General features: G+C 42.1%; 1 long non-coding RNA gene across 1 annotated transcript in view; it reads left to right on the plus strand.

Moving 5' to 3' along the window:
* The window catches only part of LOC309374350, a 41,113-nt gene that overhangs the window by 9,646 nt on the left and 5,250 nt on the right, over positions 1 to 26,217 (plus strand). Inside the window, exon 3 of the long non-coding RNA XR_014170544.1 lies at positions 25,631 to 25,779. This is a non-coding gene — a long non-coding RNA (uncharacterized lncRNA). The remainder of the gene's footprint in view (positions 1 to 25,630; positions 25,780 to 26,217) is intronic.

Consider the following 26,217-nt stretch of genomic DNA (forward strand, 5'->3'; position numbering starts at 1 on the left):
TGTGTGTTTATATTTTTTCTTATTAGTTTTATATTTGTAAACAGCTTGGAAACAACTTTGGCAATTAAGCGGTATATAAATTAAGTAAACAATAGGAACACTTATTGAATACTTATTGAATTCAGCTGATTTGTGTCAGCCATGTATCTAAACTGGAGCTACTTAGGAACAAGAGGGAGGTTCGTGCTCAGGAAAACCCCAAGATTCTGGTGGTGGTATCAGCATGAAGCTCATGGACCAGATACAAAAAGTGTTTATCTACGTTAGTGTCACTTAGCTTGCACAATAAGCAGTTTCCATCTACCAAATCAAATACTGAAGCAGGTGAAAGGAGCAAATTGCCCTGTCTATGATCACTCTAATCCTGTTAATTATCAACATTCTCTTGCTGATGCAATTTGCATTTAGAAGAAAAATACTGCAGGTTAGATGCAAAGACACATCTAGCATCATGGCACATTTAACATATCTAGTTTGACCCCAATGTGACTAACTCAATGGAACACACATTAAAGTTAGTGATAATGTGGCTTTGTTTGAGGGATGTACAAAACAGAAGTACCCTTAGAGCCAAGTGTGGTGTCAGCATGACAGCTTTTATCTGCTAGCTCCTCTTTCCCCATTGGTCATGTCACGCCACGGAGAGATTGTTGTGCTCCACTTACGCTTTCTAAAACCGTTTTTTATATTTGCTCTTATTTACTGCTGTTCTAATTGTTCATCAATTGTTTTATGACTTCAATAGAAGACAGTCAACTGCCGCTTATCCTAGACTCATGGGGTTTTCTTTGTATTTTCTAAAGCCAGCTCTCTCACCAGGTGGTTTCCAGAAAGAAACAGCATTACAATTAAGAGATTCAAATAAAACTTTTGGGGATCACACAGGCAAATTAGGCCAGTAACCTAAGGCTAAATTCTTTCTTCGATTGCCTTGTAATGATCTAGATATGGCTCAATATTAAATTAATGATATGGGTGAAGTAATATATAAGTAAATGGATCAATAAATGCCTAGTCTAAACATAAGTGGACACCGGAGCCTTTTAGTCAGCCAGTTCAATGAATAGCAGTTGTTTCAGAAAGTCAAGATATTGTGAGGAGTGGTTGTGCAATGCCCAGACATGAACTGTGGCCTGCCAAATACTTGAATTAAGGCAGTCTGTAATAAAAATCATAATGAGCACCTGTTGGCCCATCCTGCTAGTGGACTGCTTGGTGTGGTCAGCCATTGTGCATGACTGTTCGCTTGGGCAAAAACAGTGGAGGCTGGTCCATTAGGGCAAATAGGTCTACCAACCTCAGTCTGCCCTCACCTGCCTACCTTCTTACAACCTGTACGGGTATGTGTGTGTGTGTGTCACAGCCTTCCTCCTCTTTAGTGTCACTATTCTCCCCTATAGAACGCAGCAGGGAGGAGACTGCAAACAAAACTAGAATGAGTTGACTTTGCTTGTCATTGTCTCTTGCTTCAGCTGACATTGGCTCTGACTTTGCTGTCTGTTTGGCTATCTGCCTTTCATTCCACCAGTTCCCACAGAAACCATCCACCATTGGGCAAAGAAAAGCACAAATAATGCCAGTCATGTAACAGCATCAGCTGCCTGTTCCTTTTAGGCCACTGAATAAAATACATGATTTTCCAATGGAGACTTAGTAAATCTACTATTTTTCTCCCTGACATATAACCAACATGTGTAACTCTAATGACTGAAAGGGTTAAGACCATAGAGTAAGCTATCTTGCCAGAAATAACTAGTCACCCTCCTCTAAACACTTTGCTTTCTTTTTCTTTCCAAGCTAACAATTAATTATGTCTAATCTGGATGCTCCAAGCTTAGACTGTGGACTTTAGAAAAGTCTTCTTTGTGTTTCTAAACAAATAATTTAGAAACTCTTACCATTTTTTTTGAAGCTAAGTATACAACTGCCTGTCTTTTCTTGCTGCTGTATGGAAAAACACAGACCTTTAAAGAGTTTGTCAGTAAACTACCATATTTTTCGCTCTATAAGATGCACCAGACCACAAGACGCACCTAGTTTTTGGAGAAGGAAAACAAGAAAAAAAATTCTGCATCTCAGAAGCCAGAACAGCAAGAGGGATCGCTGCACAGTGAAAGCAGCAATCCCTCTTGCTGTTCTGGCTTCTGGGATAGCTGTGAAGCCTGCATTCGCTCCATAAGACGCACACACATTTCCCCTTACTTTTTAGGAGGGAAAAAGTGAGTCTTATAGAGCAAAAAATACGGTATTTTAAATGTACCAAATGTGTGGTCTCTTTCTATGCTAAGAGGAAGTGGGGAGCTTTGGAAGCAACTTAGAAGGGGGTATTGTAAAGGTCTAACAGTCTGTATTTCTACACTTCACTTTGCTGCATGTTTCAAAGAGTACTTGCTCAATCCTGGATCTAAGTATCCAGGGAATTCTTGTTTTATTCTTTAACCAAATAACAAAAACCAATATTTTCATAATGTTCGGCCATTTAAGTGTAATCATGCATACATGGAAGTTTCTCTTTGTTTAGCTTTATTTCTTCCCCATGCTTTCAACAAAGAGACTGTTTGCTATATCTAATCTCAGCCTTTTTAATACAAATAAACCAATTTACAAAAGTTTCTTTAATATACCCCAGGTATAATTTGAACAATGGAAGATAACATTTGACTGCTGCTGATGGGGCTTAGACATAATCAATTATCCTAGTAACAGATTAACAAGCAACAGTTTTTAAAAAGTCTTATGGCTCTCCAATCATTGGATTTCCTCTCTTTTCTCCATAGCTCTATGCCTTAGGGTTTCTCTCTCTCCATGTATTCTATTTTCCCGCTTGCTCTTTTCTATATTACAGTGTCATCGTTTCTCGTTATTACACTATTATACTTCATTACTTTGTCTTTCTCTTTTTAATCCTTCTTATTATATTGTGAAACTACACTTTTACCATGCCGTGTCAAATTCTCTTTTGATACATGCTGTTCTTTTATCACTCTTCCATATTGTGAATCTGAGCTCTGGGTTCCTTTTTATTGTACTTCAACATACTTTCCTCCTTTCTATATCCCAGAATTACAAGCGAAACCCTATGAGCTTAATTTGGTGTTGAGTGCCATCTCCCCTTAAATACTTTGCTTTAAAATGTATAATCCAAGAACAAAGGAAGGCTTTCCACCAAAGAAAGAAAAAGCCAGTCATAACAGTAGATTATCACATCATCAGACATTATTTTAGAGAAAGCTGTTACACAAAGGCCAACCTATTGGGTTTCTTTCTTCTCCATGTAGCATATCATCTAGAGGCATTTGTCTTAATGAAGTGGTTCCTTGCAGCTATGGAAACTCTATTGTGGAGCTCCATTGTGCTCCTACAAAACAGATTGTTTTCCTCATTCGCTTAAATGGAAAGAACAACCCCATGTGGATATGGGTGGTGTGCTGTTCTCCCCAGTTAAAGTAAATAAGTTAGTATAGTCATTCCTCATTCAGTAGTGCATATAGAGCTCTTGGTTGAGGACACTGGAACCACTTTTTCTTAAATAAGCTGATCATTCAGTTCCAATGAGCAACCAGATCCGAACCAAAGCCAATCATTAAACTTGCTGCAGCTGTAATTAAATAATTAGGAGGTTAAAGGAACATGGTATGCTAATATATTATCAGAAACAGAGGCTTAATCTCAGGACTAGTGCACTGATTCTCAGTGAAGACTCGGGAGGTTTGGGGCAGTTCTGACTGATATTACTTTTGTTATTGTCTACATGCAATAACACACACACATACATATATAGAGAGATACATGCTCAAGTGTCATTCGAGCATGCTTCCTTGAAGCTAAGGATGGGGAATAAATTTGATTCAGTTGGCATTTTATGGTTAATCTACCCAATTTACGCTTAACGGAACAATACCTGAACTAAAACAGAAAACCATTCTTCAAAGTTCACCTTTTTCTGAATTTTGCAGTGCAGCTTTCCAGTCAAGTAATGTGTAGAAAATACATATACTAGGGTAGAATGTGCATCAAAAAAATAATATATCACTGAAAGTAATATGCAAAAATATATAACCTTGTATATTAGGCAAAATTGCATATAAGCATACATATGGTAGGAGCAAATTGCACTAAAATGCTGGTGAAATCTCATGAGGAATTTTTAAAAAAAATAAAAGCAGATGTGGAAATATGGAGAACTGAAATTAATGTTAAGAAAATGAAAAACTGAGAAAAATGAAAACCAACAGATTCACCATCCTTGCTTGCTTGCTTGCAGTCATATTCTGGTTTTGCTTCAAACAGGTAGTTTGTGAAACAATTTGGGTGTTTGGTGGCTCTGATTATGACATCTTCATATGTCTATTTAGCCCATGCAATACTACCATGTAGATGGTGGAAAGTGGTAGTGTGAATTAGTTCTCAGTTGGTATGTGTTTCTTTAGCATTTCTGCTTCTCTATCTATCTCCCTTGCTCCTTCAATCTGTCTGGTGAGGGAACATAGAAAGGCATGAACATACTGTACTTTCTGTGTCCGCACACCTGGAAAATAATCTCAGACAATTATGAAGATGAGGCAGGGGGAGGTCCTAAAGGTGGATTGACACTGCCAGATTTGGAACAGGTGTATTTACTAAATCAAACAACTGACATTTCATATTGGAATAGAGAATTATGGGGATGGGCTTTTTGACTGCATTCACCTGGGGAAATCAGCATACAGTACATACTCAAACTTTGCAATGTACAGTGGTACCTCAGGTTACAGTCACTTCAGGTTACGGACGCTTCAGGTTACAGACTCCACTAACCCAGAAATAGTACCTCAGGTTAAGAACTTTGTTTCAGGATGCAAACAGAAATCGTGTGGTGGTGGCATGACGGCAGTGGGAGACCCCATTAGCTAAAGTGGTACCTCAGGTTAAGAACAGATTCAGGTTAAGAATGGACCTCCAGAACGAATTAAGTTCATAACCTGAGGTACTACTGTATATGGCCAGAAGACTATAATCCATCTTTTTCAGCACCCCCATCTTCTTTGTTAGTTATCTGCTCTGTTTTTTGGTCTGAAAGTCATTTTATTTGTGTTCAAAAAATGGAGGGGGGGATTACTTTGAATAATCTTATCTCTTATACAGCAGTGATGTGTTGATTGCAATACAAATATCAAATAATAGACATGTACCTAGCAAGCCATTCTTAAGCAGTTCTGAAAATAGGAGCAGTGTGCACACCTGGAAAAGAAACCTGTCTTCAGCCTCAAGTCCTCATACAAACATGAACAATTATGGTCATCACCCTAATTCTGTTGTCTAAAATTGAAAGGGTAATTTTGAAAAAGCAGTTCTGTGGATGAATATGGGCTTTGATGGTGTTTCTGGCACTCTCCAAGTTGTTCATTGATATTGTCAGGGTTTCTGGGAGAGAGGAGGAGATGACAGAGGAGACGGAGAGCGAGTGGGAGGAGGGGCAGAAGGATGAGGAAGAAGATGACGGAATTCTAAGGGAATCCACGAGTCTGAGCAGCGAGTCAGAGGATTCTCAAAAGGGGGTTACCTTAATCAAGCAAAAGGGAGGAGAAGGGAGAAGCGGAGAGGAGCCCAGTGGAAGACAGACGCAGCAAGAGGCGTCTCAGCCGGAACGGAGTAAAGGGGGTGGAGTCGTCAGCCTCTCGGAGGGAGCAGGATTAGGAGAGAACAGAGAGAGGGGGTTGGAGCAAGGTGTTCAGCCGGAAAGGGTGGAGAGCAGAACAAGGGGTGGTGTAGCGGTCGAAAGAAAGGTCAGCAGCAACGTACGCGCGCCAAGTTCAAACGTAGAGGCGCGCGGAAGTGGAGAGAGCTCAGGGGAGGAGCCCGGCCCTAAAGCCAGAAAGAGGGGGGAAGAGGCGGCAGAGGATTCAGCCTCGGGCGAGTCACGGAGAGAGGGAACCCAGGGGGGCAGGAAGACCCTGCGGAAAAGAAAGGAGAGGAAGAGGTGGTCTAGAGCCAGGCTATTAAGTTGGTGCGGAAGAGGGGAGGAGTCAGAGGGGACTTCAGCGGTCTAACGTGACAGACGTACGGCCACAATGCTGAACTGTATGAGAAGCAGAAATCTTCAATAAACTTTTCCTGTAAATAAACTGCAACGGAGTAAGGTCTCTTGTGAGCTGGGACCCGTCCTGGGTGGTCGTGACAGTAAGTCCCCTCTCAGAAAGCAAAAATTTTTTTTTGCGAAGCTCACGAACGGGAGCAGCCATGAGCGCTGAGGAGCAGCTGGTTGCACTGCAGAATCAGGTTACCGCTCTCACATCGGCAGTCATTGCTTCGCAGAAGAAGAATGACGACTTGGAGAAGACGTGCCAGGATTTGCAGGCAAGGTGGGAGCACGCGGACAAGGCGGGGGCCCCAGGATCCAGAGCGGAGGGCATTGCGCTTGGACGGAGGGGGGGTGCCCTAGTTCCGCATTTTAATGGCAACTTGCAAGATTATCCCAATTTCAGAGCGGACGTCGTATATGCACTGCATTTACTCCGTCACGATTTTAAAGATGAGGAGGAGAAAGTGGGGTTCATTGTTTCGCACCTGCATGGGGAGGCCAGGGCTTGGCTACGCAATCTGTGGCGCGAAGATGGACCGGCCCGTCGCAATTCAACTGCGTTCTACTCCCGGAAGCTCAGCAAGACGGAGCGCAATTATACCATATGGGACAGGGAGTTGTTGGCCATTCATGCAGCTTTCAAAGCGTGGCGACACTTCTTAATAGGAGCCAAGCACACGGTGCAGGTCCGCACGGATCACAAGAACTTAGAGTATTGGCGGACGGCTAAGTTGCAGACCCAGCGACACATGCGCTGGGCGGAGTTCTTTGCGGACTTCGACTTCAAAATAGAATACATCCCAGGAGACTCCAATGTTATTGCAGACGCGCTGTCCCGAAAGCCGCAATACTTGGAGGAAGCAGCTCCAATCGCAGCAAAGCACATTTTCGCACCGCAGGCGTGGACGTGCGCTACCATCGCAGTCGACCTGGACGCGGTGCGACGCGCGTTGCAAAGGGATCAGTTTGCACAGTCTAAGATGGAGGAGCTACGCGGAGGGTCGCGACACAACGATGAGTTTCAATTGCATGATGGACTTTTGACTCGTAAGGGTGCCCTTTACGTGCCCACCGACGATCTTCGAGCCAAGGTTCTGCAACAGTTGCATGACGCCCCTAGTGCAGGCCATTTCGGCAAAGAGAAGACGATGGAGTTGGTGGCTAGAGACTTTTGGTGGCCCCAGATGAGAGGAGAGGTGGCGGACTACGTCGCCAGGTGTGATATCTGCCAGAGGTCCAAACCAGTGCACCAGAAGCAGGCGGGATTGCTAGAACCGCTGGAGACACCGCAGCAACCGTGGGAGAGGGTAGCGTTGGACTTTGTTACAGACCTGCCCAGCTCCAGAGGTAAGACGGCGGTGTTAGTGGTGGTGGACTTGTTCACCAAGATGGCGCACTTCATCCCTTGTGCCAAGGTGGCGACGGCAGAACAGACCGCAAAGCTCTTCATTGATCACGTCTTCAGAGTGCATGGACTTCCGCAGTCCGTCTTGTCCGACAGGGGGCGCCAGTTTGTTTCCACTTTCTGGCGAAAGCTTCTGGGCATCTTGCACGTCAAAATCAACCTGACATCGGCGAGGCATCCACAAACCAACGGTCAAGCGGAGAGGGTCAACGCGATCATGCAGCAGTACCTGCGGTGCTACGCCAACCAGCGACCTGCGGCGTGGGTGGACTATCTGCCGATGGCTGAATTCGCCTACAACAACACGAAACACGCATCCACCGGGGTGACGCCTTTCTTCGCGAACAATGGCCGTCATCCCAGAACCTTCCCGAGATTTGCGGCACCAGGAGGGGGGGGGCCTCAAGATGCCGACCAGTTTGCAGCGGAGTTGCAAGAGGTGCACGAGGAGCTGCGGAGACATTTGGAGCTGGCAAAACAGGCGTATAAGGTGCAGGCCGATAAGCACAGGAGGGCGGGAGAGGACATCCAGGTTGGGGACTGGGTGTGGTTAGCAGCCCACGCGATGCCGGCCAGGTCATTGGCCAAGAAGAAGTTAGGACACAGGCAGCTAGGGCCATATCAAGTTGAGGCTAAGATCAATCCGGTGGCTTTTCGTCTAGCCCTTCCGGAAGGTTCCAGGGTGCACCCGGTCTTTCATAGGTCGGTGCTCACTCCCTACAAAACCCCACACAGGTTTCAAGAGTCAGGAGCACCCCCAGAGCCACGTAGGAGGGCACCTGAGAGGGGGGAATCGCCAAGACCAGGACCTCTTAACGAGGTCACAGAGATACTGGACTCGAGATGGGGGGAGGAGGGAGTTGAATATTTTCTCGCCAAGGAAGGCACTCCGGCCTCTGCCAATAGCTGGGTGCCGGGTTACGCGTTGGACGAACCCCTGTTGAAGGAGGAGTTCCATGCACTTTTTCCGCACAAGCCCATGCCCGAGGAGTATTTTGATGATTGGCTTTTCACGCCCACTTTGTCAGACAGCACGTTCGAGGGTTTCTCCTCGCCCGAGGGCCATACGCCCGAAACAAGCCCGACCAGGGATCCGAGACTGGGGGGGGAGGAGACAGGCCCTTGTTGGTGGGTGGATCAGCCAAGGGAGGCATGGAGTCAGAGATGGATGGTAGGTCCTTGGCAGGCAGCGCCAGGAGAAACAGTGATGGAGGAAGAGACTGTGATGTCTTTGGGTGGGGAACCCGAGTTCGAACACACATATACGGAGCTGCCAGAGGAGAACGTTGAAGTGGACAACCTGTATCCTGAACCAACCCCGGAAGAACCACGTTTTCCTCAACCTGCACCCGGCGAGTGGGAGGGGGGAAGGGGGGGCTTCGAGGGGGGGATGGATGTCAGGGTTTCTGGGAGAGAGGAGGAGATGACAGAGGAGACGGAGAGCGAGTGGGAGGAGGGGCAGAAGGATGAGGAAGAAGATGACGGAATTCTAAGGGAATCCACGAGTCTGAGCAGCGAGTCAGAGGATTCTCAAAAGGGGGTTACCTTAATCAAGCAAAAGGGAGGAGAAGGGAGAAGCGGAGAGGAGCCCAGTGGAAGACAGACGCAGCAAGAGGCGTCTCAGCCGGAACGGAGTAAAGGGGGTGGAGTCGTCAGCCTCTCGGAGGGAGCAGGATTAGGAGAGAACAGAGAGAGGGGGTTGGAGCAAGGTGTTCAGCCGGAAAGGGTGGAGAGCAGAACAAGGGGTGGTGTAGCGGTCGAAAGAAAGGTCAGCAGCAACGTACGCGCGCCAAGTTCAAACGTAGAGGCGCGCGGAAGTGGAGAGAGCTCAGGGGAGGAGCCCGGCCCTAAAGCCAGAAAGAGGGGGGAAGAGGCGGCAGAGGATTCAGCCTCGGGCGAGTCACGGAGAGAGGGAACCCAGGGGGGCAGGAAGACCCTGCGGAAAAGAAAGGAGAGGAAGAGGTGGTCTAGAGCCAGGCTATTAAGTTGGTGCGGAAGAGGGGAGGAGTCAGAGGGGACTTCAGCGGTCTAACGTGACAGACGTACGGCCACAATGCTGAACTGTATGAGAAGCAGAAATCTTCAATAAACTTTTCCTGTAAATAAACTGCAACGGAGTAAGGTCTCTTGTGAGCTGGGACCCGTCCTGGGTGGTCGTGACAGATATGTTTGATCTTCTTTCTGGGCACAAAAACAAGAATGAAATTGAGCTTAATGGTTGGCAATTGAGCAATTTAATATTTCTGAAACATCTGACCTGTGAATATCTCCCTTTTGGGCCCTATTCCATTTTTTAATAATTTTAATGTCTATTTTTTGCAATCACCACTACAATGCTTAGTGATACTACAAATCTATACATTTGTCAGAGTGTTCATCAATCACCAGGGTGCATACATTTCTTGAGATAAAAGTCCTTTCAGGAAAAATGCATGATATTAACCTGGCATGAAAATTGCTTTGTACAGGTTTCTCATGAAATTGGGTGGTGTGTTTTTTAAGCTGTGCTTGAAGAAAACTTTGGTTTTAAATAGTTAGTCGATCCATGTGCTGTACACCTCATTCTTAAATTAGGCAGATGTCTTGCTTTTAAGTAGGGTCAGATAGAGTATTCCTATTAAGAAAAGGAGTAAGGATTGAAGAGTATGGCAGATAGCCATGAACCAATTTAACTGCCTTAGTAGCATTTATATTGTCTTACACTGGCAACAAGTTCAATTGAACTAGCATCTCAGTTCTATCGAATACTGTTATCTTCTACAGAAAATGAGTAGTAGCCAAAGAAAATACACAACATATGCCTAGAGTGAAATACAGTTCATTCTTTTGTATCATAAACTGTCAAAATATCTCTTCTGTCTGTCCCACATTTCTCCTCTGGATTCTGAACCATGGAGCTAATCCAACTGCAGAGGGAAACTACAGATATCTAGGCTGCTGGAATCTTTGAATGTGAACAGTCATTGATCCCTTATGATCATAAACATGCATCTGCTTATAGCAGAGAATCTGATTTGCCTGCGTAAGGTGTCAGGTTCAAAACCTGGCACCTCCAGGTAGAGCAAATCCTGTCTACTGTCTGAAACCCTGGAGAGAAATCACCAGTCAGTTTAATAATATTGACACAATAGATTAAACTCAGCTAGTTGGACCAGTGTTTGCAATGGGTATGATTGCAGGTTCCTATGTTCCTATACATAATAATAAATCTACAGTTGTGATGCAGCAGTCAGGCAGATTGTTGGCATCCGTCTGTCTAGAAAAAATGGAAGAGTGTGCCTTTGAGGGTAAAATCAAACCATTGGAAAGTTAGACATATCACCACACAGAAGTTCTTTTCAAAGCCACCATGTAGGGGGGTATATAATTTGTATTGGAAGTCAATAAGTATTGGAAGTCAATAAGTTTTGGAAGTCAGTACAAATTAGCCGAGATTCTTTCCAGAGATTTTTTACCACTTCCCACTGACCCATCCATATAGGTAAAAGTAAAAGGTAAAGGACCTTTGGACAGTTAAGTCCAGTCAAAGATGTAGCGCTCATCTTGCTTTTCAGGCCAAGAGAGCTGGCATTTGTCCACATGTGGCCAGCATGACTAAACCGCTTCTGGTGTATGAAAGACTGTGACAAGCGCCAGAGCACACAAAAACACTGTTTACCTTCCCACTGGTGTGCTTTTGAACTGTAGGTTGGCAAAAACTGGGACAGAGCAACGGGAGCTCACCCTGTTGTGCAGATTTGAACTGCTGACCTTCCGATTGGCAAGCCCCAGAGGCTCAGTGGTTTAGACCACGGCAGTACCTGCGTCCCACCCATCTGTATACACACATTTCTCTAAACTTTGTTATGTCTTTTAATTAGAAAACTACTTCTTAAAAGGTGCTAGTTCAAGAATGTAATCCTGAAGAACTGATTCACACAGAAAGGAAGAGCACATCAATCGGGCTTATCATGTGTAAGGAACTTTTCGTGGACCACCTGAGCCATATGTGAATAAGCAATAGTTTGGGCTCGTGTCCGATCACCTTTTGTGAGCTGCAGCTCTGGCCCAGGAATGATCTGAACTCAGAATGAGGAAGGTCTCTATAATGGACTATCCCAGGGACTTCCGGGTCGGCGCCATCGCCGAATGGCGGGCTCCCTCCGAGCTCCGGAGGGAGCCGGCTCGGCAGGGGCTGGGTCCTACCGCACCGGCGATGCGGGGACCCGTAAAAACCACGGCCACGGAGGCCGTGGACATGGAGACTCGGCTGGCACCGTTAGCGCCCTCCCGACTCGTGAAGAGCCTTTTTAAAGGCTGTGGATCGGGTGCCGGGGAGGAGCGTGGTGCTTTGAGTCCTCTGCTATCCCTGCTGAGCGTAGCCGCGAGCCATCCGGCGGAGAGCGCTGACTTCTTCTATTGAAAATTTGGACCTAAAAGAAGAACCCGTGAGTAATTGGAATATGGACTAAAAAGAGAGCAAATTTTTTTAAAAATTGGGAGCGAACGGGGGAGGTGGAAAAAAGGAAGTCAGCCCCCCCTAAATTGTAGAAGAGCCAAAACAAAGGACTGGATAACTAAGATCGAGTGGAACCTTATCTTGCCGAACTAGCAACTTCGCGAGGGAAAATTATAAGATTGAGCTGGAGGAGAAAGTGGAATTTGTATCAAAAAGCAACCCCCCCCCGGAACCCCTGGAGCGATCCGTGAAAGTGCCTGGAGAAGAGAAACGGAGGTTTTGACAGCTGCCAAGAGCTGTCAAAACGGAATAATAAAACTGAGACTTTGTTATGAGGACTTTGCCGGCTACATTTGCTATAAATTGAAGATAAATTGTTTCAAATAAGGATTTATAAGTAATTTGGACTGGTGGATGTGATCCGGAAGGGAACATTGTTACTGTAATCCATCTAGAGGAGCAGAGGGATATTGCATGTGTTTTCGACGGGAAACATGAACAGTTGAAGGGAACTTTTAATCTCCTGGGAAACTGCAGAAATGGGGCATTATTTCGTCTACAGAGAGCTTCACTCTACCGGGAACAATGGATTTATCTGTTCAAAACTGAAAGGAACATGACGCAATGTTTTGCTCAACAAGAATGGGACAGAGTTGGGGTGGGAACATTTGGGATATCCAGATTTGACAAGCTTATGGTTACAAATTTGGAGTTTTTACTCCTGGTTACAAAAATCTGGATAGAAGAAATGGGCCCCTTTTTGATAGACTCCTTCTATGATTGGACTGACAAGAACAAGGAAACAACAAGAATGGGACAGAACTGGGGTTGGAACATTTGGGATATCCAGATTTGACAAGCTTATGGATATAAATTCGGAGTTATTACTCCTGGTTATAAAAGTCTGGATAGAGGAAATGGGCCCCTTTTTTGATAGACTCCTTTTAAGATTGGACTGGTAAGAATAAGGAAATAACGAGAATAGGACAGAATTGGGGTGGGAACATTTGGGATATCCAGATTTGACAAGCTTATGGATATAAATTTGGGGTTTTTACTCCTGGTTATAAAAATCTGGATAGAAGAAATGGGCCCCCTTTTTATTGATAGACCCCTTTTATGATTGGACACTTGTAATTTAAAAAGGCCGGTAAAGGACCAGAGGGATGTGGACTTATTGAAATGTGGGATCTTCAGGAAGAGGTTAGAAGTGGAGGGATAGGAGGAATGCAACAGGGAAAGAGGGGAGGGAAATTTGGAATCCAAAGGTTGTAAAACTATTATTTGTTTTTATTTTATGATTATTTGTATTATATTTGAAAGGGGGGAACTCGGGGAAGGGAATAGATCGATCTTAGGGGATGGAAATTTGGATAAATTAAGTTAATGAGGATGAGTGTATTTTGGGAATAAGAATTTGTTGAATTTTATTGCTTTTTTTGGAAGATTTGGAACACAAGAGGGGGTGGGGAGGGGAAGTCCTAGATATTGGAAAAAGTTTATGAATTGGATGTTATTCGTTTTAATTTGGAAAATCTTAATAAAAAATTATTTAAAAAAAAAATATAATGGACTATCCCAGGAACACAGGGAGCTGAAGGTGTTGTTTCTAAATTTGACAAACTTGTTTCTCTGTAAGCACATTGTCAAAATGATGTTTCACCTCCATAATGAATATTTAGCACTTTGTTTCTTGGTGCAATACCTCTGGATGAAATTCTCAATGTAGCATCATTCAGTTTCAACCAATTCTTTTTGTTTTGTTGTTGTAGACTGTAAATGATATTATCTCTTTTTTACTTGTGGTAGTATTGTATCCCATCACTTCTTATGCCCTCATCACAGAAGACCAGAAACCAAGATGGCAGCATTGCATAAGATTCTCAATTAGCTTGTGGGCATGTAGGCAGCTTAAAACCTAAGTATTGGATGCTACACATAGAATTGATAGAAGTAAACATGTTTGCTACTGATCTTATGTGAAGTAATTATTGGGGGGTTATTGTGGTAAGTTGACTGATGAACTAATTTTCAACCTTTGGCAGGCTCAGTGTAGGTAGGATGGAATCATGTGAAAGGTATTCTTCCAGATCTCACTTGACATGGAGCATCCAACACTGAAGGGTTTTTTAGCTTGTTGGTAATATGTTCATTGAATATTGTGTCCACTTATTCCCACATTGCTTCATTTCTTCATTCCTGGGAGTGGACAATATACTATTACTACTAATCCTACTAAATGTATTTTTATCCAATTTTTTCTCAGGTTTGGATTCAATATTTTAAAAACAACATTATAAAATACAAAGCAATAAAAACAAACTAGTTAAAAACTAATTAAAAGCCATCAAAATGCATTTGGAACCAGCAATTGAAATTAGCTAGCCCTCACAACAACCCAGTGATTGGCATTTTAGTATCCTAAAATAATTGATATATACAGTGGTACCTCGGGTTACATACGCTTCAGGTTACAGACACCGCTAACCCAGAAATAGTACCTCGGGTTAAGAACTTTGCTTCAGGATGAGAACAGAAATTGTGCTCCAGCGGAGCAGCGGCAGCAGGAGGCCCCATTAGCTAAAGTGGTGCTTCAGGTTAAGAACAGTTTCAGGTTAAGAACGGACCTCTGGAACGAATTAAGTATTTAACCCGAGGTACCACTGTATTGATTTCTGCAATGAATCTAATATAAGATTGTCTAGGAAGGTAAAAGTAAAGTCATGAAATCTTTGGCAATATAAACATTTTTTTATACAGAATGAGCTCAAAAGTTTTGTAATTGCCAGGCTCCTTTTCTATGCAAATATATAATACACTAAGGAGTACATTTGATATACTTGTCTGTAATTTTCTCCCAACTTGCAGAAATCACATATTTTTTTCCAGCAATTATGTGAAAAAGAAAAGAAATGGAAACATTACCTATGAGAATTTAGTGGATAATTGCTAATTTAATTTGTGTGATGGTATGAACCCAAATGTTGAAGAATTCTTGGCTCATATGGGAAAAATATATTTTAATACAGATAATAGCCATCATTGACGGCAACTGAATTCATAATGTCTAATACATCTTGTCACAGTGGATGGCAAATTCTACTGAAATTGACTAATGAGACCATTGTTTTCAGTCTAGATTTCTTACCTAAGTGTGTAATTGCAGCTGACAAAAAATCTTAAAACACTTTCAGCACAGGTGTCAAGGCAATTTCCATGCCATTTATTCGCAACAGGTCTCTCTTGCAGGAGTGAAGGGGGAACTCTGTACTTAAAATGAGCACTAACTAAAATCTATAACTTTGTCGGAAAGTTAAAGTTTAATATTTTCAGTTAATGAACTGAAAACAGTTTAGAATGAGCTCGATTGACAGAGACATATTTTTCCAATTAACAAATGTATTACAGGTAGAAGTGATTTGTCAGCTTGCTTCACAATATGCCTTCAAGCTAATGACACACTTTAATATAGCATGCTATGTGCTCGGTAAATGATTGGGGGGGAACCCATCAAATATGTGGAACCTTAAGAAGAAGAAAGATCATCCCAAATCTTTTAGAGAAATGTTCCCTATACTTTTTTTCCCCAGAAAAGAATGAGAGGTAATAAAATAAATACATAATTTTTATGCTTGTCTACTCCACATATAGTGTAACCTGTGTGTGAACTTTGTAGAAGCAAACAAGGATGAAAATACAATAAACAGGTTGCCTGGAAGAGTCCAATATGTGTGGATAAGTGTAAGTCAGCTCAACCCAAACACAGTTTTCAGGTGTTTCCTCCATATACAATTCCATACCAAAACACACTTCCATGGCCAAAACCACATAGAAACGGAGTCAGACAATGTATACTCTGGAAACAGCTGGAGCTGAATTACCTACCCACACTCAAGCAGTTGGCTCGGAGGAGTTGTTCCTGAGTTCATTCATGTACTATGTTATCTTGATCTGTATCTACCTACGTATCTCTATCTTATTCTCACTGCTAGTTAGCACTAACTTAGCAGTACCAACCAAATGCATCAAAGCAGTTCTTAAACTACTTTGAATATTTTCAGGAAATAAAAATATTTTATTAATATTTGGATAACTTACCAAATGGAACTTATCTATTTCTAATGGAAATAAAAGAAAATGAATGGTGTGTATACTGCAAAACATCTTGCTTCATTTGTCTATATGTGAATGGCAACTTATTAAAGTGTGTTAGAGTTCAGTGGAATGTGAACCAAATATTAAGAAACCTCAGGCTTCTAAACTGAATCTTCTAGGGATATGTTAATTCTCTCCTCTTTAGTCCCTTGCTCCAACATCATTATGTCCACATCATAATTTATGATATTTTATAATTTATAAATCTGTAAAACCTGGAAAAAATGTATAATTTATCCTTCAGATCAGAGCTGTGTATGTAAACTCAAGAGATCTATGATGTATCCTTCAAATATTTTATATTTTCCTGAATATCTAATTTTGAAATAGCATTGTGCACTGAACACAAGATTGGGTTCAGTCCATGCTTCAGTGCTTCAGGAAGTGGGTCAATTTGGCTCAGACTGTTTCAGAGGGCAGATGTACTACTTCAGGTTCAAATAAGAATTATGCCTTTTAAAAAACCCAAAACTTTGTGTCTTCCTATTTATCATGGGGAACCATTTGTTCCCTAGCAAATGACATGCAAACAGAGGCATATGGCCTCCAAAACCTGGAGGTTGCACATAAACCTCATTATGTGTAGGACTTTAGGAACAGAGGGTTTTGTTGTATACCAAGTCAGGCAAATAGGTCATCTAGCTCAGTACTGTCTGTGCTGACTTTCCTGGGTTTCAGAATGGGAACATTCCCTGTCCTACCTGGATATGCTGTGGGTTAAACCTTGGACTTACTTCATGCAAAGCTACTGAACCATGGACCTTACCCCAAAGGAACCAAATCTGCTGGCACCCAGTATAAGGCAAATCTGTTCTGAATCTTATGCTATAGTGTCAAGTCAAAGTTTAATAGCATTAGAGCATCAGTGCTTTTCTACCTTTTCTTAAGAGGGCTAAGGGACGCGGGTGGCACTGTGGGTTAAACCACAGAGTCTAGGATTTGCCAATCAGAAGGTCGGCGGTTCGAACCCCCGCGACGGGGTGAGCTCCGGTTGCTCGGTCCCAGCGCCTGCCAACCTAGCAGTTCGAAAGCACATCAAAGTGCAAGTAGATAAATAGGTACTGCTCTGGCGGGAAGGTAAATGGCGTTTCCGTGTGCTGCTCTGGTTCGCCAGAAGTGGCTTAGTCATGCTGGCCACATGACATGGAAGCTGTCTGCAGACAAACGCCGGCTCCCTTGGCCTATAGAGCGGGATGAGCGCACAACCCCAGAGTCGGTCACGACTGGATCTAATGGTCAGGGGTCCTTTACCTTTACCTTTTAAGAACGCAAAGAATAAGGCACTATCGCCCGGCCAACCTACCCCTACATTTAAAAATCCCATTGTGCAAGACTCTTGCATTGCACTGCAATGGTTTCTCCATTCTAATGCATGAAGAAAGGGGTTGTTGTCCCAGCACTAAAAACTTTGAACCCTTCACAGACATTTTCTACAGCACACTTTAGAGAGTAGCAGACATATTGACATTCTTTACCGGTACTTGGAACAGCTGACCTTCTAACAGTGCAAGGTTTGCATAAATTAAAACAGGCTTCTTCTTTATAAAAATGAGCAAATCTATGGAAATTAAGTCCAGTATCATACTTGATAATTTGCACAGTAAAGCACTTGGCGTCAATCATTTTAAATTATGTTTGGTCTGCCTACAGTTCATGAACCTTGGAGAAATATCATTCACAGGACACAGGAATTCGATTGCCAAAACATTTGTGCTCTAAAATATTGAAATCAGTGTCAACGACTAATGTGAATTCACAAAAATGCCAGAAACCTTAGATACAGTTTTAAATTATCTAAATTTTGCTCTGTACGGGTTAATGTGTTAACCTTGAAATGATACTTTGGTTTTACTGGCAGAAATACAGAGATTCTCATTCTTAATGCTTTGCTTTTGAACTTTTGAATTACTCACTTCCAGTCCTCTGAATAGTTTGTAGTACAAGGATTAATGAGGGCAGACCTGATAACATTAGGTCAACTTTTTTATTTGATCAATGAGTCCCAAAGTCAAATACTATCCACCCAGCAATTTCTTAGTGCACACCCATCCCATTTAATGTTATGGAGCTGTACAAAAAAACCTAAGTTGCTCCTTGAAATAAGCATTATTTGTGAGTTCCTGTTCATCTTTTTTCACCCCTATTTTTGACGTTACTTTCCTAAGTTATGGTTCTGCTTTAGCCCACAGCACTGTAATTACTTGCTGGAAAGAGACAGCAAGCCAAGGACAATGTAGTGCTTAAACTGATTGGCTGCATTTGGATGTTCATCCATGTCTTCATAAACCATGGTTTATAAAGTTCATTCATGGTTCATAAACCATGGTTTATGAAGCCATTAGCAAGTGTCATAGCATCATGCTCCTTCCCTCCTCCCATCACACACAGACTTTGGCATGAATATCTTTGTTTGCATTAAGCCAGCATCCCCTGTTACGTCTCAGCCAAGGGACCAATTGGCTTAAGAAACCAGGATAATAAGTCAGGACCGAGCTTATTATTCCGGTTAGTTAACTGATATTAAATCTGAGTTCCCTAGTTCAGAAGTTACAGGTAACTCTGGCTTAATATATGCCAGAATTTCTTTGCCAGAGCTGGCATGTGATAAGTTGAAGGGAGGAGTCTGGAGGAGCATGTGGCTATGATGCTTTTTCAGTGCTTCATGAACAGACTTCTGATTCCAGACACAGTTACTGCAAGCTAAAACCTTAAGCAAGCAGGATTGCTAATTCTATAAAATTATTATTTATTAAATTTATTAAATTTCTATAAAGCCCTTCATCTGACAATGACAGGGCTGTTTACAATATAAAAACACAAAAATACATAACATAGTAAGTAATAATTAGCTTGGTTAACTGGTTAATTAGCCAAAGGCCTGGGAGAAAAGGAATGTTCTTGCCTTGCACCTAAACATATGTAATGAGGGTACCTCACCACCTTATTTCTCAACTAAAAAAATCTCAGATATTGTAAAAGTTCCTCTCAGGGGAGGTGTCCCAGTCCCTTGATCATTTTGGTTGCTCTTTTGTGCACCTTTTCCAGCTTTCCATATTCTCCTTGAGATCCAGAGAATCATTTACCATATTGTCCTCAGAATAATTTACTCTACCCCCCCCCCATATATATATAAATGAGGGCAGGGTTCTTCCTCATCTGCAGAAACAAACTCAGATGGCTCCTGACACCAACCTGTTTCTAAACCTTGCCTGAGCAGTTTCTACTAAAGGCTGTCAGGACAGAATCCCATAGTGCTGTGGAAGGGAGCTGGAAGCAAACCCCTTTCTCCGATCAGCATTTTTCAAAGATAATTTATGTCAGCCTGATTCCCAAAGATTGGCTTCGAGATTGCACATATTTGTCTGGCTATTTCTTCAAGTTCCTGTCAGAAAATTGCATGGCTCCTCAGTTCTTCGTCTTCTTTCTTTTTTCTTTTTTTTTCTTTTCAAAGAGAGGAGGACTGCGCTGCTTCTCTATCAAATTAATTGAAGTCTCCCCCCACCAATGTACTTTCATGTCTGCCAGTTTCCCAAAGGCGGTCTCGTCTGTCACATAATGACTCTGCTGCTGTTCCTCAATTGACCTGATTCAGGCACTTGGAAGGAGCAGGGAGGGGGGAGGGGGGAAGCACTCCTGTGCAATGAAATGGAGTCCAAGGTGTACCAAAGACACCTTGATAAATTCGTTTAATGCAAGTGACAGAAGAGACAACATATAGTAATGCAAAATGCATTGATGGGATCAAGCTGTTTTGCAACATATTTATCAAGGAAGAAGAGGCTTAAATATGGGGGGGGGGAGTAATGTCTGTATGCATACAGGACATATATGCATACAGACATTACTCCCTCCCCATATTTAATAAGCTCCATTTGGAAGGAGTGGGGAGATATTGCTGACTTTGAGATAAGTGCTGGATATAGGCTAATTTGGGAAACTGGAATATCAGCTTTGTTGAAACCTGACATAGACCACAAGGGAATAGCTGAAGGATACTTTGGCGTGAGTAGAAATTTTAACCGATCTAATCCAGACATTGAAAGGGATTAGTTTCTCAAAGTAACATATAATTTTTGCCTTGCTAATGTGCAATTCATTGACAAGCAAGTTAGCAAATGGCTACCCTTGTGAACAGTTTTTGAACTGTCATTTTTCTGCTTCCCGAGAAGCACATTGTTATTAAATATCCCCAATTGCAATGGCATTGTCAGCTATGTTTTCAATATGGTATGAAAAAGATTGATTTAAACCATGGACAACACAGCTTATGAAAAGCGTTCTGTATCCTCTGACCAAGGTTATCCAAGCTGGAAGTAAAAAAATACTGGGCTCAGCAGCATCATTGGTCACTACAGTCTGCCTATGTTTATGTGTACCACACTGCGATGGACTGCCAGAGCTTGTTTGTCTTTTGCTGGCACCCTGCCCTTTAAGTAGGCTCAATCAAAGTGCCAACTAGGCATTGGCTTCTGAGAAGACCATGTTTGGACATTGCCTGGAGGCTCTACCTGTGGGGAAAGGAGTAGAGTGGGCACCCTTATTCTTTAGCCTAATGGGAGGGATGGAACCCAACTGCAGGACATCAGACAGAATGAATGTTGGGGAAACCTGCAGGATATAGCAGCCCTAGAAAGGGGGACAGAGGCCCAGTAGAGACAAAGGAAACAGGCTGTAAAGCATAGGGAACCTCCAAGCTGTTACAGGCTAAAATAACTCCTCAGGAATCAGTAACCGGTACATTTATTTTGGAGCATGCTCAATTAAACCCAATGAGAATGCCAGGTTAAGATCAGTTGAATACTTGGAGCTGCACTCATTTGATGGGAGGGAGCAGAGAAACATGGTAAAAGGATGCATCACTCTGGTTAAAGGAACCAAAATTTGATCCCTGCAAGCAGTACATCCAAATTGGTAGCCATTTTATACTTCCCTGTACATCTTCACAACAACCATATGAGGTAGGCAAGGCTTAGGGTAGAATATTGGCCCAAGGTAGGAAGAAAGTATAGTGTAGTGCTGGGATGGGCAACACTTTTCAGTCTGAGGGCCAAATTCCCTCATGGTTAACTTTCTGGGGAGCCCATTTCAGTGGTGGCCTAGGCTAGAGACAAAAGTGGAACAGAGCAATGGCTATGACTCTTGCCTTCATTCTTACATTCCAGCCCTGCAAGAATCAGGTATTTCTGTGAGCAAATACTATAGAAATCTACACACATACATTTCTTCATTGAGGAAAGCCAGAGGCATTGTCATAGTTGAAGGACATATTTCAGTCATGCAAAAGTCTTCAAGGGAGACATGGAACAGAGCCAGTGAGGGGTGCAGCTAGGGGAGCTCTGAGTACTGACTAGAGAGGCCTGGAAACGTTTGCTTCATTGTGTTGAAAGGCAATGCACAAAACTGATGGGCCTCAAGTCTATTGAGCTGCCATAAGTAGTCAGATAATACAGTTCTTGGTGGGAAAAAAGTGTGATTGCAGCTTTTAAGTTGAGCAAAACTTTGAGACTGTGATAAAATGAAGGGATTACTTTATTAAAAATAAAGTATGTCCTATGCCCCTTTAAAATGTGTGGGGGGTGTTGGGGGTGTTATTGGGTTGTTCTATTCATTATATACTTCTGGGTATAGGACACTATTTAAATTCAAATAAAATAAAAATATGATATGCCTGGAGCCACCTCATTTCCAATGGGGTTTTAGCACAGAGGAGAAAGAGTTAATGCTGGGTGTTTCTGCTCCTTCTCTTAAAGAGTAAAACATTTGTGAAGCCTATGCAACTTTCCAAAGATTGAAATACTGTATCCATATATTTCCCCATACATGGAGAAATATATGAGACACCGAGGTCCAGCTCTGAGGGCCTTTGGGTGGTTCCCTCACTGCGAGAAGTGAGGTTACAGGGAACCAGAGGCAGAAGGCCTTCTCGGTAGTGGTGCCCGCCCTGTGGAATGCCCTCTCATCAGATATCAAGGCAATAAGCAACTATCTTACTTTTAAAAGACATCTGAAGGCAGCCATGTTTAGGGAAGTTTTTAATGTTTAATGCTGTATTGTGTTCTTAATATTTGGTTGGAAGCCGCACAGAGTGGCTGTGGAAGCCCAGCCAGATGGGCGGAGTGTAAAATAAATAATAATAATAATAATAATAATAATAATAATAATAATAATAATATAAATAAATAAATAAATAAATTATTGAAACAAACCAAATCCTTCCAGGCGATCCTGAACATCAAATGGCTCAGGTATCTCTCAGGTGAATCTTCATGGAAATGTGATGGAGGGGTTATACAAGTGTAGTCCAGCCACATCATGGCACATTAACCCAATAGGAGGTTCTAAGAGAAAGCGCTCTTAGGTTTGACACAAGGGAAGAGACGCTTCGGAATGCATTGCTAAATGTAAGATGGCTTATAACCATTCTGCAGAATGGTTCTTTGAAAATACCAGAAGAATTATCTACCACCAATATGGTAGATAAAGTGTCTGCAGAAGAAAGCAAATGCACTTTATGGCTGTGTGTACACACCCAGTATTAGAATGTCATGAGGACTGAAAACCGCCAAGGTGTTAGCTCTTGGTTGAATATCATTCCACCCCCACACCTTCTGACTTGTTAACTGCGCACCTTTGCTTCGAATTCACTTTTTATCTGACAATTGCAAAGGAAAGAAGGGAGAAAGAAAAGTGCCTTCTCATTTCCGCTCTGGAAAGATGCTAATCCTCCACAGACGTATTCAAATCAGGAGAGCTGTGAAATATTCAATAATCTGAGGGGAAGAGATGACAGTCAAACCTTCTTGACCTTTCCTTGAAGCCCATTAACACAGTCCACTAACACCTGCTTCATAATGAATGTACTAATCAAGATAGCAAGGTTCACCAGTTACACTCTTTCAGGAAAGCATTTCAGAGACGCTGCCACATTTCTCTCTCAATTAGTTGCCAGCAGTTTGTAAGGCAGTCTCGGACGGCAGCAAGAAAATTGCCTGCAAATTTGGAATGCATGAAAGCAAGGCAATCCTTCAAATGTATAGGGAATTTATTATGTATTATACTGGAGCTCATTTGCTTTTTTCACCAGAGTCACATATGTTTCAAATCAGGCACGCCACAAACTCATTTAGTTGCAAGAAACTTTTGGGCTACACTGTAGAACTGGTGACTGAACTTTCATAAGTTACAGTTAAAAAGATGAAAAGTCAGACTTGGCTTCTTTTAACACATGCACACATACATACACACACAATTGCATCTCACAAATTTCAGGTCCACTTGCAATATTAATACCTTTGGAATTGCTAAAATGTCACCAGGAAAGCAATGATTTCTTCTTCTTTTTTAAGCCTGTCATGTGCATAAGGTTTCCATGGAAATCAGTTCCTTCTATATAGAACTACATGTATTTCTGCCCAGTTATTGGTGCTTAATAAAAGACAAAAAAACAATTTTTGAATCAGGTTTAAACTGTTGAAATAACAATTTATTTATTTGTTAAAACCTTGTTTTGTTGCATCCTGTGGTCATGAACCAACAACCTTTTTCTAGCATTCTCAGTATCTCTAGTTTTACCTTGTTCATTTATTCAAGAGAAAGAGAGCTTAAAATAATTTTGAATTTTGACTCATATAGAATAGGCTGGTTTGGACATATTATCTGGCAATTTCAGTTAAAATGGAAGTGAATGTAGGAAACTGTCTTATACTGAGTTGGACCAATGATCCATACAGCTCAGCATTGTCTACACTGAACTAGCAGTGATTTTTTTAGGGTTTTATGTAGGTGTCTCTCCTAGCCCTGCCTGGAGATGATGGGGGTTAAATTTGGGGTCTTCTGCAAGCAACAGTGAGCATTGGTTTCGCACACTCTGTCTTCTCTTCTGCAAAGAGGAGGTTGGAAGCTTTCATTTTTGCTCCACATTAACCACAGTTTATTATGTCATTTGATCAAATGGTTTGGCTAATCCTTAATCTTATTATGGCTTTAATTCAGTTCATATTAACTGCATGTAGCTGATGAACTAACTTCAAGCCCAAATGTATGAAGCTGGCCTGTTTCAACCAACCATAGTTAAGATTAACCATGGTTTAGCTACAATGTGAGATACTGTCTGATTCCCAATCTAAAACAGAAGCTTCTAATGTCCTCCTCATGGCCATGGTGGGGAAAGACAGGGGAGAGGGGGACTTGAAGCTCATTAAGGCTCTTTCTTATACAGTGGTACCTCGGGTTAAGTACTTAATTCGTTTTGGAGGTCCATTCTTAACCTGAAACTGTTCTTAACCTGAAGCATCACTTTAGCTAATGGGGCCTCCCACTGCCGCCATGCCGCCAGAGCACGATTTCTGTTCTTATCCTGAAACAAAGTTCTTAACATGAAGCACTATTTCTGGGTTAGTGGAGTCTGTAACCTGAAGCATATGTAACCTGAAGCGTATGTAACCTGAGGTACCACTGTAATACTAAACCATGGTTGTGTTTGAATGCAGCCAGTTTGTCAGCAATAACTGAAAGCTTTCCAGATTAGATGACTGGAGTTTCTCATTTCCTAATATAAACTCACAGTCTTGATGGGGTTTCTTGACCTACCTGTTTGACAAATTATAGCATGTTCAGACCTGTTTTCTTATGTCTCCATGACACATGCTGAAGGAATGGCTCACAGCCTCACATGTGGAACAGATTGTATGGGTCTTTAACATTAAATTGTCAACTTGGACCCATTACAATGTGATTGCAGGCCTTTAAACTAACATTAGCACAATGGGATAACCCGCAGAAAAGTGTCTCACAATATGATAATGTATAACATCAAATTAATGTATATCTGGGTTCTCTTCTGGGAAATTATGAGTTACCTGATGGTCGGTTCAGCAGGTGACTGTTGTGCCTGTGAGATTCCCTGGGAAAACATCTACATCAGTGGTGGGGAATCTCTGACTCTCCAGATGTCATTGTACTCCAGCTCCCATCAGCCCCAGCCAGCATGGTAACTGGTAAGGAATGAGGGAAGATGGATTCCTGCAACATCTCCCTCCACCTCATACCCAACCAATCACTGGGTTCTGCAGGAGAGGATATCCTGCAGATACAATCCTATAATGTGGTCATTTCCACATGATGTTGGAATCAGGCCATTAGTGTGGCAGTACCTACCCTTTGGAAAATCCTCCCATTGAATATCAGACAAGCATCTCCACCCTTGTCTTTTTTGAGACTGCTAAAGCTTTCTTCTTTCAAAAAGCCTTCTAAAATCTTTATCACGGTTGGTATCTGTCTCGTATTTCAATTGATGTGAAGTATGTAGTGTTGTTACTTTAAACTCTTTTTATATTTACAGGCACAATATACTGAAAAAATAGGAGTGGTGGAGTTGTAGCAGGATGGGACCATCCCAGCCTCTGCATGTTCAGCTGAACCTGCACAAGGCTAACATAACAATGATTTTTGCTAGAAACAGGGTTCCATCTTGTTCTGCTATTCATTTAACCTGCTGGGAATTGGTATTAGGGTATCTGGAGTAAAGTGTCACCAGTAGTGACCTCTTTTCTTCTTCTTTTGCATTAAACAGATTAAGGCAAAGAGTGGCATCAGAGGACACTGCTGAAAGGATCTTGTTCCCAAATAAGCACCCAATACATTTTGTAACACAGGGGAAGCCAAATCTGGACCGATGCCAATGATCTCAGCAGCTGGATAGATTCCTCTGGGATCTTTAAGGTTATCTTTGCTCTAATTTGTGTAATGAATACATTTAATTTATTTTATTTCCATGACGCTTTTGTATTTTTTTAAAAATAAAATAAAACATGAAACATCTTGGAATTGATTGGCTGCTGATACATAAAATGGAATAAAATTATCACACTTGCAATAATACATCACATATTGTGCCCTTAGGCTGCAGTCTTGTATTCATTAACCTGGAAATAAGCCCCATTGAACACAGGGGAACATGCATAGAATCAAACTATGAAACATAATTCCTGGCAAAACAGGTAAACAAATTCCATCTGTAACAGGTTTTTCAATCCATAAAAATAATGTACTGGTGGAAATTCTAAGCCTTACACTAACAATTATGTAAACAAAACGGGAAGATGTTTGCATTTATATTTTCTGTTCCATTGTGAAGCTCATTGACATCTCCCCCCCCCT

This window comes from Podarcis melisellensis, assembly GCF_964234715.1.
Source record: "Podarcis melisellensis genome assembly, chromosome: 7".
Lineage (NCBI taxonomy): Eukaryota > Metazoa > Chordata > Lepidosauria > Squamata > Lacertidae > Podarcis > Podarcis melisellensis.